The sequence below is a fragment of the Gambusia affinis genome, linkage group LG02 (assembly GCF_019740435.1).
Source record: "Gambusia affinis linkage group LG02, SWU_Gaff_1.0, whole genome shotgun sequence".
Lineage (NCBI taxonomy): Eukaryota > Metazoa > Chordata > Actinopteri > Cyprinodontiformes > Poeciliidae > Gambusia > Gambusia affinis.
The window spans coordinates 8,781,277-8,795,894 of NC_057869.1; the positions used below are offsets into that span (position 1 = coordinate 8,781,277).

The window sequence follows — 14,618 nt, forward strand, 5'->3', positions numbered from 1 at the left end:
CTGTCAATGGCATTGATCTTCTTATTTGAAGGATGTTTTATATCTATCCTGTATTTTAGTTAAATAATCTCTTTTGCTGCCATCAAGTGGTCTAAAGCTCTAATCACAGAACCAACCTTTGATGAACACCTGTAACCTGCTAACTCTGTGTTATCAGGCAGCAAAGCATTGATCATCATTTTTACATTTACACGCTTTTTTTTCACATGCTAGAGTATGAATGCTACAAAAACACAGAGAGAAATGTTAAAAAGTTTGACATTTCCTCTTCATCCTCATGATGAGGCCAGCTCACTCTTCCTCGTCTGCTGCTGTTTTCATCACCGTCTCTATTTCTTCCCAAAACTGTAATCCTCTCTGAAGTTTTTTTTCGTAAATCTTCTGAAATGTGTTATTCTGCTTCTGGCTTCCAGAGAATCCAGCTTCATGCCTTGAATGTGTGAACAGAGGAAAAATGATCTTTTGCTTTGGTTGCTGCTACTATTTGGTTAGCAGTAACAACGTGAACAGTGTGATGCCTCCGATCACATCTGGTATGCATCACATACCATTCCTCCCCACTCTGTGTGCCTCGGGGGGAAGTCCCTGGCACTGCGGAGCACCCACAGTCCTCATTAGAGTGCATGTGTCATGATGGCATCAACCCACAGCCTTGACTTATGCTTTATATTTACAGTCATCCATCAGAACACTGTCATCACAACAGTCAAAAAACATGGGTTTTATCTTGAATGGTTGGAACTGATGTTTGGAAGTCCCGCTACGTTCGGCCTCCTCCAGGGCCCTTCTTCTGTCTGCAGCCATGTTGCTGTGTCCCATAAAGGGCTGAGATTTGAACTGGAGTCCCTGTCCTTTTGTTGTTCGCGGAGCTCCCTAAGAGCACAGAGGAGGGACAGGGTTTGATGTGTCTTCTGAAGGCCCGCTGCTTTGTCAACACTGAGGCCCCTGCACTGACACTATGGAAGCCAAGCGCCTGAGGGTGACAGCGGAGGGGGTGGGTGTAGAAGGGAAGGGTGGGTCACTGCAAAAAAAAGGAGACAGACAGAGTAAGAGAGACTAGAGAGGCGAAGGGGGGGGAAGGGTGCTTGCTAGTGTGGCCAGCGCCCAAGGCTAGTGCAGAGTGCTCTGTGCAGCAGACAGCCTGATAGGGACTGAGGCTGCTGGCTGATGACATTTTATGGTCACAACATGCAATCCCACCAACTTTAGCTGGTGAAAATCCAGTTTTCATACACGAAAGATGTGATATTTGTTCTTCTTTTGCTTTGTTGTTTCAGTTTCATATAGAGTGATGCAGTTTTGCTTGTCTTTATGTTATTTCTTTTCCAATAAACAAAACAGTAGGGGGTAAAACAGTGTCTCTAATAAATAAAACCAAAAATTATACGTCCTTAAGTATTCATATTTTCAAGTAATTGTGTAGCATAAATGTTTCTAAAACAGACCTGAAACAATTTGACTGCCATTGATCTGAAGCTGTTAGAAAAGTACCCAGCCACATTTTAGTTTCATCTACATGTAAATGCGTGTTTAGTAATTTTCCAGTTTTGACATAGAATAAAACCATAAAATTAAAATGAATTCTTAAAAAGCACATTAGGTAGAAACATTTTCTTTAAGTAAATTATATTATGAGCCATTTTCACCTGTTTATAAACAGCAGATCATTTTTTTCCAAACAGTTGTTTAAATACCTGCTATTTTAACCATAGAAGTGCATTAACTTTATATTTGAACTCAAAAATTAGTTCAAACAAGATGAAAAAATATTTTTAATACGCTACATTTCTCTGTCGATATGATCTAAAACATAAACAGTTTGACACAAGTTGTAATAGTAGATGATGAGAACCAGTTAATGAATTATATTAATATTACTTCATGTCATTTCTCAATAAAGGAACATTATACTGTATCATAAAGGTTATCCAAGGGCCAAAAGCAGTTTGAGTTTGTATTTTTTAAAGTGTTTCATAACCTTTGAATTCTACACATCAACATTTTCATCTATTCCTTGCCGTTTGAGATGTTGCTGGGTATCAGTTTCTTTTTACAGTCCGACTGACAACACACGTCATCTCAAGGCACTTTGCCAAAAAAGAATCAATTCAATCTGATTATATATACATTCAAATTACAAGTACAATTTATTATTAAAATTGGTTGCAGAAAACATTGATTAAAGTAATGCCTACATATTGGATCAAGACATTGACTTGCAGCATTCTCTCCTCCTAGATGAGCATGTAATGTATCGTTGACTTTGCAGCAATCCCTCATACCAAGAACGCATGTAGCGACAGTGGAGAAGAAAACTCTCGTTTAACAAGAAGAAACCAGCAAATGCTTGGACACACACTAATCAGACCAAACATTATGAGTGCTGATAGGTGAACTGATTATGTCTTTGGCAACTGATTAGCAATAGAAACAATTAAGGCACAAGTGAAGATTTTGCCTCAATAGATAATGTGTTAAAAGCTGCGGCAAATGAACAAGGTGAAGCTTTTAACAGGTTTTAATAAGAAACACATTTTGAGGGTGTTGAGAACAAATAATTCTGTTTTCCTTTGATCTCTTTTAGCTAGTTGCTAAGATAAAGCTAAATGAAATGACATGTTAGGAAATGTCCTCAAATCTAAGATTACAGGATATTAGGAGCTAGGTAAAGTTATAACGTTCAATGTTATATTTAATGATAAAAAACTCTAAAGGGCAGATATAACAGTATTTTAGTAAACTGCAAACAATGTAACTTCCTGGTTGAGAAATTAATTTATTACACTACAGTTAATTATGTGTTTAACCTATAATAACACATATTCTACCATGTTTTCTTTTGTTGTTGTTTTGCTTTTATTTAATTTTTAAAAATTGTTTTAGTGATGTAATGAAGTGATGAGTGGAAATTTACCTGCATTACTGCAGGTAAATGTGAATACTAAACTAAACTAATTTCAGATAAATAAACTAATTTCAGATAAATTATGTCCTGGTGATACATGATGTCCACTTTAATGGGCAGACAATTGCAAATTTACAAATAAATCAACCATTGTTAAAGATCTCACCAGTTTCTGTTTTTTTTGTCAGCCACAGTTGGTTTGAGGCTTTCTTTACTTAAACTGTTTGGTCAGTAGGTAGCAGTGTGTAGAATCAGACAAAACAAAGAGACTTTAGAGTCCAATGAAGTGACATTAAAACCAGGTATACTACACACACTCGTGCACACAGAAAACAACTTCTGAGTAGATTTCCTCTGCAGCAGAAAAGGATAATAAACAATTGAAACTTACCCAAGTTTCTTCTTGCTGAACTTAAATCAAGTAAAGAAACTAACATTTTGTAAAAAGGACAGACCTGTACAAATTGTAGGTCAATAACTGGTTGTTCTGAGTTTTCTGTCTGGCTGGGTGTTGGGTTTGAGCCGACTTTCTGAAGAGCTCCAGCTGTGCCAGTGCTGCAGTTTCAGGGATGGGGAGATGGAGTTCAGCTCTGCTGTTCACACCAAACTCAGGAACAAGTCTGGAGAGTTAGAAGAGGAGGAGAGAAACTTGGGTGAGGAAGGCAACAAAAACATTATTTTACAATAAAAGCAAGATTAAAAACAGGAGGGCAAAAAAATATGTTTATTTTAATTTAAATTGTAGATTATAATTCCTGTGATTCAGCTCTTGGATTAATTAAATGACTACAATTCACAGTAAAGCGTTAAGAAAACAAATATTAATGGTCACATTACAAAATTGAGTGCAGGGGAACCATAACTCATAGTATAAGTATCTAACCTCCTGGTGTTTTGTGACAGAGTTATACAAGGCCAGTCACTTGTGATGTTTTAGTTTTTTGCAGTGAATCACAGTCTGAATGTGTTCTCCATCCTTTGGGGATCCAGGCAGGAATGAGCCTGGAGCTAGCCGGAGGAACTTCTTGCTTCTGGGAGAGCCTGATGCAAGGTGAGAAAACAAGTTGCTCACTTTGTAATAAGTGGTCATAAGTACCACAAGTTTCCATTCTGCACCCAAAACTACTGCTGACGGTTTCAAACATTAGGTCTAACTTCTGTGTATAATCTCTGCGGTGAGTTGTCAGTTTGAGCCAGAAATCCTGTCAGTTTATTACTCTACTATTTGACATCATCTCCTGCTGAAAAAGGAATAAAGTAGGTGACAACAAGTTCTTATGGAAAACTGTCAACTGATAACTATTGCTGTGCCTTGAAAAATAATTAAATGGTTCAGTTTTCCACGCAGTTTTTCACATTCCAGCCACAAACTTCAATTTATTTAATGTCAGAATGAAGACAAATTAGTACATATTTGTAGACACGTCTTTCAAGTTTTATGACAGATTCTGCATTGTAATTAGGCCTGTCAAACACTCCAACACCTGAATATGGCCTGATCTAAACCACGAGGGTCGAACTCATTTTCATTTCAAGATCAAGGATGTTCTTAAAGTGCTGGTTGTGGCAGAATGTGCTGATAAAACCGCCTCATAACCAATTGTTTATATATTTTGTTTCTTTGCTTTCAGGGAGAACTTCTGAAAGTGAAATAATAACTAAAGTATTTTGACACTGATGTGATCTTGAACTATTGGATTCGGGTCACATTTGCTTGCTATGTGAACATATGTCATTTAATATACCATTAATTTTATTGTTTATCAAACATTTCTTGAGAAAAATTAAATACCAATTGGAAAAAATTTAAGGTTAAGAAAAACTGGGTTCCACAGCATGACGATGACCAAAATCGTCATGCATGAAATGTAACGTCTAATTGAGATTGTTGCCTGTTCATGAAAGAAACTCTTCAATTATGTCACAGCTGAAATTGGAGCAGTTTTTCTTTAAATTGATGCCAGAAACTGGTAGATACTTCCAAGTAATGTCAAAATGAAGTTGTTTCAGCTAAAGAGTGTAATAGTGCCAATCTAACTTTTTTCAGTTACAAAGCACAGTTTTGTTATGCCAAGTTTTGTTCATTGAGTAAAATAACATTTATTTATCTTATTTAAGTGGATGCTTATTGTATCTAAATATGAGATCAAATACTGAAATGTAAACATTTCTTAGGAAAGAACCAAGTGCTTTCTTAAGTTGCTTTCTGGGATATTAAATACATTAGTGTAATATACAGTACCTTGCTCTCATCAAGTTGAATTTAATTTTCTTGTAGACTTTAATTAAAACATTATCCTATGACAACATATTTGTCCCTTAAGTTTGATTTTAAATAATGAATTTACAAATTGCCGTTTTTAAGGGATAATTTAATTTATTAAAAGAAAAAGATGCTAAAAAAGAAAACCTGATTACTACCATCAAGAAGCTTGAGAAAATAAAAAAGTGTCTTATTTCTCTTCACAGCCACATTTGAGATTTTTGGAGCATGAATGGGTCATTTAAGGTCATGCAACAATATTTCAGTCTGAGATGTTCAGACTTCAAATAGGCCACTTCAAAAGCTTCATGGTAGAGTTTTTGTGATGTGCTTCAGATCATTTGTCTTGCCGTAAATCCCCAATGAGATTCTGCTTAAGGTCACAAGGTGAATTTTTTCAGAATTTTTTGGTGATCAGCAGAAATCCTCAAAAAACGCGAGTCATCCTGATCCTGAAGAAGCAAAGTAGCCCCTTACCACCACACAGAATATAAATCCATTTTAATGGCACGTCATCAAAAATCTTACTTGAACATTAAACTTCTTTATTTGTGGTTAGAACCTCGGTCTTTTTGTTCAGGCTTCCGCTTTGCTTGCCTTGCCTTTTTTGCACTGGAAGTTCTCTTTGGAAACTTTGTCATTGTCTAATGAACACTACCACACTGTGCCCTGCTCATGAGCGAGCTGCTGTGAGTCGGCGTGGTGCACCTGCCGTCTGCCAGGCAGCCACAGCGCTGCAGCCAGCCTCCAGGCGCTCCTAGATAACTCCTGTCTGATTAGCTCCTTAGGAGGACATTGTTCCAAAAGCAATTCACTCGACTCCCAGTATTAATTTAGTCCCAAGAGAGAGGCCCATCCATCCTAGGTGGGACGGGCTGTGCTCTGGGCCTGCCCTTCGGCCTGCTAATAGCACGGCACCTCCTGGCCTGTCACTATAAGTGATAGTCTCTGCAAGTTTGTTCCCTCCTTGTGTGTTTCTCCCATCAGGCATGGCGCCCACTTCCCTCCACTTCCCTCGTTGTTTTTCTCCCCCTTTATCAGCTGTGGTTTAGGGCAGGTGTCTCTTCTGTCACTTTCATCACTCACGCTGCTTGAAGAAGGGAAGGCACGGCTCTGAACAAGATGGGAGAAGAGGGATGATTCATTAAAAGCTCGCCTTCAATCTTTAAAGGGAGCAGGAGAGGGTTAAAGCTGGTGAACTTTTGGATGTTTCTGGAAGATGAGAGTCAGGAAACCCACACGTTTACTTTTTCACAATTTGACATTTGGAAAATAAATTTGTTTAATGGAAACACGCAAATTTTGAAATAACTTCTGTCTTTTGATCAAAAGTTTTGACGCTGGGATGAGGTCGTTTTTTTGGCCGCACTGAAATTAGTTTGGTTCTCAAAACCACAATGGAAACATTTTTTTTTTTTTTGGCAAACCTTGATTCACATAATCAACAACCGGATGTTGCCACTGCAGCAAACCCCAAAGAAGAAGATGACAGGAAGAAGTTGGAGGATCATGACGCAGGATGTTCTTGAATGACTTATCCTGTGAGCAAACTTATCCATGTGTGATTTTAATCACATTTGTTTTAGTAGAAACACTGCAATTGTGAAATTTGACATTAGCAGAATATTGAAAAGGCTTGTGCCCATTTGTAATGGAAAGTCAGTTACTGATGCAATCTTCAGGAATACAGATAAACTGTGCCTTTTAAAATTATCTTCCATTTTTTTTTAATGTTTTGTCACATTATACCCACAAACCTCAACATATTTTATTAGGGTTTTATCTTAAAAACCCTAATAGGGTGCCCAAGTCCAGTCCTCCAGAGCCATAGTTGAAGCCTGAATAAAATGGATGAATTCTCTCATCAGCAGGTTATTCAGTTCGGCAGCAGCCTGGTGACAAGTCACTTATTTGATTTTGGTGTTTTCTCAAAGGGATGCAGCTAAATATTTCAGAATAATATCCCTTGAGAACTGGATGTAGGTAGTTCTTTATCTTTGGCATCCTCCTTCCTGATTTTAGTTGTTCAGTAAAGCCTTCCACTTCTTGGGCCTGGATTTTCTGAATGATTGAGGATAAAAGAATTTACATTTAACATTGCCTGAGTTATTCTAAATAGAGAAGGTTGATAGCTAGTTACATTTACTTGCTTTACATTTTACTTCTGATAATATGATCTTGAAATAACACTACTGTCACATGTATACAGTTTTTGACAACTCAACCCACCTTTGATTACTTCATCAAAAAGAAGAATAATCATGTTCCATCCATTCATCCATTGTCTTTACTTGCTTAACCATGGAGTGTTATTTTTAGTCATTTGTGATTTTATTCTTTAACATAACAAAACTAACTTTATATTTATGTCTGTCTGATTATCTTTTTTCACAAATTAAATCTAATCTAATGATCCAGTGCTCAATGCTTGAGCAGCTTTATTTATTTATTTATTTATTTATTTTTTTACCAATAATTTTTACTTTCATTCACTCATTTCCTGATCAACTCTGATCAGCTTATTGGTGAGATAATGCTCTCAAACAAACTGCTTAGGCCTTCACAGAACAGTGGTATTTCTTATTAGATTAATTTAGATGACTTCTGGAAGAAACTGGTTACATTGGACTTTATTTAGGGGCATCAGATTAAAAGGACCTATGAACAAATGTTGGTCACACCAAATACCCTTTTCCTCAAAATCCACACAAAAGACAGCAAAAGATATATTTTTATTTTTAATATTTGAAAACTCTGGTTTTTCAAGACAAATTGGAGTTATTTGTTAAATTGTTTCTTCCTCACATTTCTAAGCACCCTAGATGCTGGTATGTGATGCCCTTTGCACGGCCAAGAAAATTTGCATCACTGCATTCAATGCTGGAACACTGTGCTCCTTTTAGGAGGGAACAGTCAGGAACAAGTGTTAAACACTGCAGCATAAATTTATCAGAAAAAAGCTCACACACCTCTGTTCTGATGCCATGAAATGAAAGCATGCTTATTCATTCAGCATCCATGTCAGATGTCTTAACTGTGTAACTACGCAAGTTGGTTTGCAAGGGTCAAAGGTGAGTTTGAAATAAAAACATGTGATGTGTAATCATTCTCTTCTAGCACTCTGATGACAGAGTCCTTCCTTCCTTCTCCTGTCCATCAACATCATCATCCAGATGTTCACCTCAACTCTCGGTGTGTTTTCATATTAAAAATACATCTGCAATATGCTGTCATTAAACCTGGGGGGAGGCATGATGGTATAAATACGACAAAGTAAAGCAATGCAGCATTTTATCAGCTCAAATCTTTCAGAATTTCTTGACAGTTGTGTCAGCTTAGTAGCAAAACTGCCTCAAGGTTAAAGAAGCACTCAGCCCACAGTAGCTTGCATGACCTCATTATAAAACCTGTTTATTGATTCGACTTCATCAAAGCTGCTGCATAATTTATGTCTATTTTAGTGTGTAGCCTAATTAGAGGACTTTTGTGGATGTTTTAGTGTCAAGATAGCAGTCTGACAGATGCTGACGGCAAATTGGTTGAAAAAGTGCTCATTTCTACCCTATGCATACCTCCATGTCAAAGCCTGAGCATCACTCTGGGAAACGCAGTAGCAGTGTTCAGCGTTTGTGGCATATCAGATGCAGCACTGCCATCATGTGGCTGTGCTTCATAAATCCTGGGAAAAATGAGAAAATACTGTTCAAGGATGTGTGGCGTTTACAGCATGCATGATAATGAAATCTGCATAAAAACAGATCTGACAAATGAAAGAGGAAAAAAAAAAAAACACTGATCATTTATTTATATTTATTTTCATTTATATCAATACCTGGGAATAAAGACCTTTCAGTTAAACTTTGCAGACAATGTCCATGAACTAAACTGAAGTTTCAGATGACACAAAAACAGACAAACTGCAGGGTGACAATGTTTTTTCAAAGTCTTCATTGTGATATTAGCATTGATTCTGTCAGTCTTAATATGCTCATGATAAAAGGTTTACACTTTAATTTTATTGCATATATATATAAAAAACCTAAATAAGATTATTGGGAAGTGTACACTAAACATACATAACATTAAAGACTTCTTTTCTGATGGCTGTGATTTCTTTTATCATTGAACTGTTTCTGTGAAAACAGTTCAGTTGAATTCAGTCAAGTTTATTTACCGGTATTTATTTAAATGTCATCTCAAGAAACTTTACCCAAAAAATAATTTCTAGTTCAGAAATGGTTTGAGAAACTAACAAGACAAAATCTCAATCTAGCTGAGCACTAATATGAACAAGAAACAAGAAAAGACCAGATGGAAAGAAACAAATGCATTTTTTTGTATTCAGAATGTTAATAGGAGGATTAAATTCTCCCCTTCCCTACAGTAATTTGAGCCATGACCTAGATTCAAAGATTTTAAATAAACCTGGGCTTCTTGTCAATTACCTTGACAGGAAGCCATGTTCAAAAAGTCAACACCTAAAGTTGAGTTGCTTCTGTCAGCAAGTTGGAGATTTTTTCAAAGGCGCTGATACTCATGAGGGTGTGAAAGCAGATGAGTGAGTGTCTCTTTTGTCTACAGTACACATGTGTGTCTGTGCCTTGTTGTGTTTGTGTGATAGAGGGCTGTCGTCAGAGAATCAGCAGGAACCTGTCATCTGCCATGTTAATGCTGTCTTGAAGGCAAACATGAAGATTAACCGAGGAAGTCAGTACAATAATGCCTGAAAAATAGAGCAAAGTCAGTCCTGCCAACAGAGGGAAGGTTGATTATCACTTTGGGAAAATGTTTGGTTGCCTCTCTTGTATGTCTGCTCTGGGCCCTTAAGCTGATTTAGCAACACAAGCATGCTCTCTTCAAAGCATGTCAAGATTCTCCATGCACACTAATGAAGTAAATGGATGGCTTTTGTTTTCCATGCAGTTTTAGCTTCGCCCAAAGTGCTCTCACGACTTTGCACAATACTGCTGCCAAAATAAGCCTTGAGCATTTAATCAAATTTCTAACTCTACAGTCTGATCAATTTATGCTGCAATATTCATCTGCCACAGCAGCACACACATGATCTCATATTCATAGAAACAGCTCAACAAAGGCGAGAGCACCACCGTTTGTCTTATCAAAACAATGACATCTTACAAGATGAAATGCTAGCATGATTTAAAAATGCTGCAGCTGCCACAGAGAGAGTTGTTTCTGAACATGATTGTACATTCAGAGACCGTAAAGTACCGGCTCTAATCTAATCACAGAATGGAAATGAAACAAATCCTTTCCCTCAGAACCGACAAGCACCAGCAATGTGATGGAAGAATAAAGGCTGCAATTTGAAATGACTTGCATCTCAGAATAAAAAAGTTGCACTTCTAGACATTAAACATGCACTTGTGAGATGATGTGAGCACCTTCAGGGAATTTAATACAACTTTGATTTCTTTATGCCAAACAATCATTTAGAGCTGGTTTCAACACCTCAGGCATGTGCTGGAGTTGAATATTTACCAGCAACAGAAAAATCTGATGGAGATCACAGTTAGGGGAATTTATGGGCCAACGAAGATGTGGAACGACTTAAGAGTCACAGACATAAACCTTCAAATATAAGGATTTAATTTATGGATGCTCAAGATGGAGAGGTTGTTTTAACTCTTTGTAGAAACAGCATTGGTTCTATAAAAATTATTTCTCATTTGTAAGCAAAGTTTTATAAAAGGTTGTTTTTGTTATAAAAAAACCCTTTTCTGAATAAACATGACAAAAGACTCCTTAGAAACACTTGACACTTATTAGCTATTCATAAACTAACCAAAATTTGTTGCACAACACTATCATATTCAGAGACACTTTGACACATATTCACTCAAGATGTCTTTGAAAACAGCACTTCAGGGTCATATTTTTAAATACACAGGATACACTCAGATAAGTCAGAAAACTTTCAGAGGTTTTGTGGAACATGTTTTCAAGATACTTGGAAGCAAATAGATTTGTGTAAAGTTTGGTCAGAGACGTTTGTGGTCACCTACAACTGTCATAAGGACAGTTTCTGGTGTGTTTCCATCCCCTGTCACAGGCGCTGACACCCACCATCCTCTGATTTCTCTGCGATATGTTCAGCATGCTCCAGCCTGTCCTTCCTGCTCCCCATCGAGCCGTTCTGTCACTCTGCTGGATCCTGTATGAGAAGTTCAAGATAGATACAGAGCAGTGTAGAAAGAAGCTTCACCTGTACCGCATCCCAAACACTTTAAAGTTATCCTATACAGAGACTAAAATGAATAGTTCATCTCTACAAGATTTCTTTGAATCTTTCTTGGTTTATTATCTTCAGAAATATGTCATAGGTGAAGAAAGTTGTGCTTCTTTAGAGCCAATCTTAACAAATATCAGGGAATTTAATGCTGTTGTACACTATTATAGGGTAATATCTTCTAAATTTTTTAGTCAAGATATTTTTCTGTATTTGCTAGGATTATCTCAGTCCGCACAATAAGGGAAAGATCAACAAATGAGTTGCCAAAAGAGCCAGAAAATCCCTGATCACTTATCTTCCACTCTGAAAACTAAATAATCTTATGAACAAACTCTGAGCTCCAGTGTGTCATTTCTAGACCAAAAGGTCCAGAGTCCTCAACTTGACAGAAAAAGAAGTGAAGGTATCCCACTACAGAAATGGCTAGACTAACCAAAATAAAACATAAAGTTATTAAAACAAACAACAAAAAGAAAGTTACCATATTCTCTGGACTATAGAGCGCACCCCACTATAACCTCCACCTACAAAGTAAAAAAAAAAAAAAACTGGAAATGTAAAAATATAAGCCGCAGCGGGTATATGCCGCTGGTATCTCCCCCGCTTTCGGTTTTCCACAATAAATCTGCTATTAAGGACGCCTCCAACGCCGAACCATAGATTCGTTCACGCCGAGCTTACGTGCAGCAGTTATCGATCTGTACTACCAGATTGATAGCCTTCAACTTAAAAGCTGCATCATAAAAACTTTTTCTCGTGGTTTCCATGAAGAGGGGGTATGAGCTTACACACATTTCTCCTTCTTGCCTGCCGCTAGCATGTAGTTATTCTAAATGAAAATTAGCACTTTCTTCTTTGATTTCAGATTTTGACTTCCAATGATTCACTTTGTGCTAAAGAGCCCACTGGTGGTTGAAGAAAAATCCACAGAAAAGTCGCACCAGGCTATAAACTTGGGGAAAAAAACTGTAGCGGTTATAGTCCGAAAAATATAACTACCTAAACATTATAAACAAAGCCCAACACTAGACAAACTGTGTGACCAAAATTTTTGAATGTAAAATTTTCCTTCATTTTCAAAACAAATGTTCAGATGTTAAATAGATGTGTTTGACTTGCTTGAAGTTTGTTTGCTTTTCCTACTACATTCTTATTTTATTCAGGCAAAGAAGGATGCAGCAACCAGTGCAACATAATGGTTTGCATGATCTAAACAATGATAAAACTGAATGTTAATAATGCAAATAAAATATTAAATATGAAATAAAATATGGTTACATAACTTTTATTTGTAGATGATCTTTTTTTAAGCTAAGCAGTAAATGAAAGTAAGAACAGTCAGCATGACATATGCTGAACCACACCGTGAAAAAATTACATTGATCAGGGTATGAACTGTTCCCAGACAGGATCTCAGTGAGTTAAAGCTGCAGTAAAAATATGTCTTTTTTCATATTTGTTAAAGTTGTCATTATGGCAGTATAATATAAGACAGATAATCTGTGAGAAAAATGAAGCTCCTCTGCCTTCTTCCAGAGCTCCCAGTATTACCTGCATTACTACAGCACTCAGTCAGAAACAACCAATCCGAGGCAGGAGGAGGGTTTTAGCGCTGTCAATCACTCGTGTGCTCACCCCCTCCTGCTTGCTCTTTGCTAAGCTACAGACGCTTCACCACAACATGAGCTGCCACCAATGCTAAGGCTAGTTAGCACGGCCACTGATGACAGAGGATGAATGGTTTTCCTGTAATGGTAAGTTGTTTTTTATGGTGTTTTAATGGTAAGTTGAACAGCGTTGATGAGGTTGATTGACATCGGTAAGACACGCCTCTGATTGGTTGTTTCTGACTGGGAGCAGTGCATTTTTGCAAATCACAGTAGAAGGAGATGGAGGAGTTATTTTTTTCCCTCATATTATCACAACATGACAGTTTCAATAATATGTAAAAAAATAAGACATTTTTGCTAAAGTTACATACTGCAGCTTTAATAGAAGTATGCCTGGTTGTTAACTTCTCTGTCTAAGCATTTGTTTTGCAGATAAATAATTTTGTTGGTGTCATTAAACCATGACTTTTAGTTTGCAAAGTAACAGTTCATAGTTGCTCTCCTAAATCTGAGATTATGTATTTCTCTCTTTCCATTTTGGACTCTATTCACAGAGTTTGAGAGAACAGAAAATTGGAGATCAGTAGGAGATATCTTGATTTACTGGTTTGTTAATGTTCCAAGCCTTACCTGTGGTCATGGGATTTGGATTAGGGCTGAAACAATTCCTCACATAATTTGAGTACCTCGATTATTAAAATTCGTCGAGGACAATTTATCTGCCTCGAAGCGTTGTTAAATTATGTTTTATTATGTAGCGCAACAGGTTCTGCCCGGATCAGTATTTGTAGTGGGCAGCGCTCTTACACCTATGAGTTGTTGTGAAGTGCTAGCAGCATGATGTTGAATTGTGCTGTGTTTTGTCAGGATTTGGGGGCAAATAAGCATTGTTGAATTGTGTGGCACTATGGTTGGACAGCATTTCTGCTGTTGGAATATTTCTCTCTCAGCGCTCTGCTAAGAAAAAAATCTTTGAGAGAGAAATCTGATTCCTCGATTAATTGTAAAAGTATACAATAGAGTACTCGATTACTAAAATATTCTTTTACAACAGCCCTAATTTAGATTATGGCAGAACAGGATCCTGAAGACAAGCATCTAAAATTATGGCGTCTGTGTTCAGTCTTTGACTCTGACTGAAGAACTCTGTTATTCAGGAGGAGAGGTAAGGTTTGAACCTCTTCTTTATATCAAAAGAAAATTGCTGAGGTGATTAGTTTATCTGAATTAGAGGCCTCCTGGAAAGCTAACCTTTGAGAGTTTAAAGGTACATCCCATGCAGAGGAGGAGACCCTGAGGGAAATCCAGAATTCAGGGGAAAGATCACTTCTGACTTATGAACAACATGGAGTCCACCGAAAGGAGCTGGAGGGTGTTGGTTGGGAGATTAACATCTTATTCTCTCCTGCAGACCTATTACCTCACAATCTAATCGAAGATAATCACAAAGGAAAGGTTTATGTCTCTGAAAAGTCCAAAACCGTTCTTTCCTATCAGTTATCTACTATTCTAGATATGTTCTGTCAAAGGAATAGACAGAAGTATTACACATAAAATCTGTCAGAATGCATTGTCCTGAAACAAATC

The 14,618-nt window shown here is 37.2% G+C and overlaps 1 long non-coding RNA gene across 1 annotated transcript; it reads right to left on the bottom strand.

Moving 5' to 3' along the window:
- Nucleotides 1–6,072: 6,072 nt before the first annotated feature.
- LOC122847102 lies at nt 6,073–11,933 on the bottom strand. Its single transcript, XR_006373335.1, has 4 exons — nt 11,903–11,933; nt 11,256–11,343; nt 8,741–8,847; nt 6,073–6,281 (listed from the first exon to the last, which is right to left on the bottom strand). It is a non-coding gene; the product is annotated as an uncharacterized LOC122847102 (long non-coding RNA).
- Nucleotides 11,934–14,618: the final 2,685 nt, after the last annotated feature.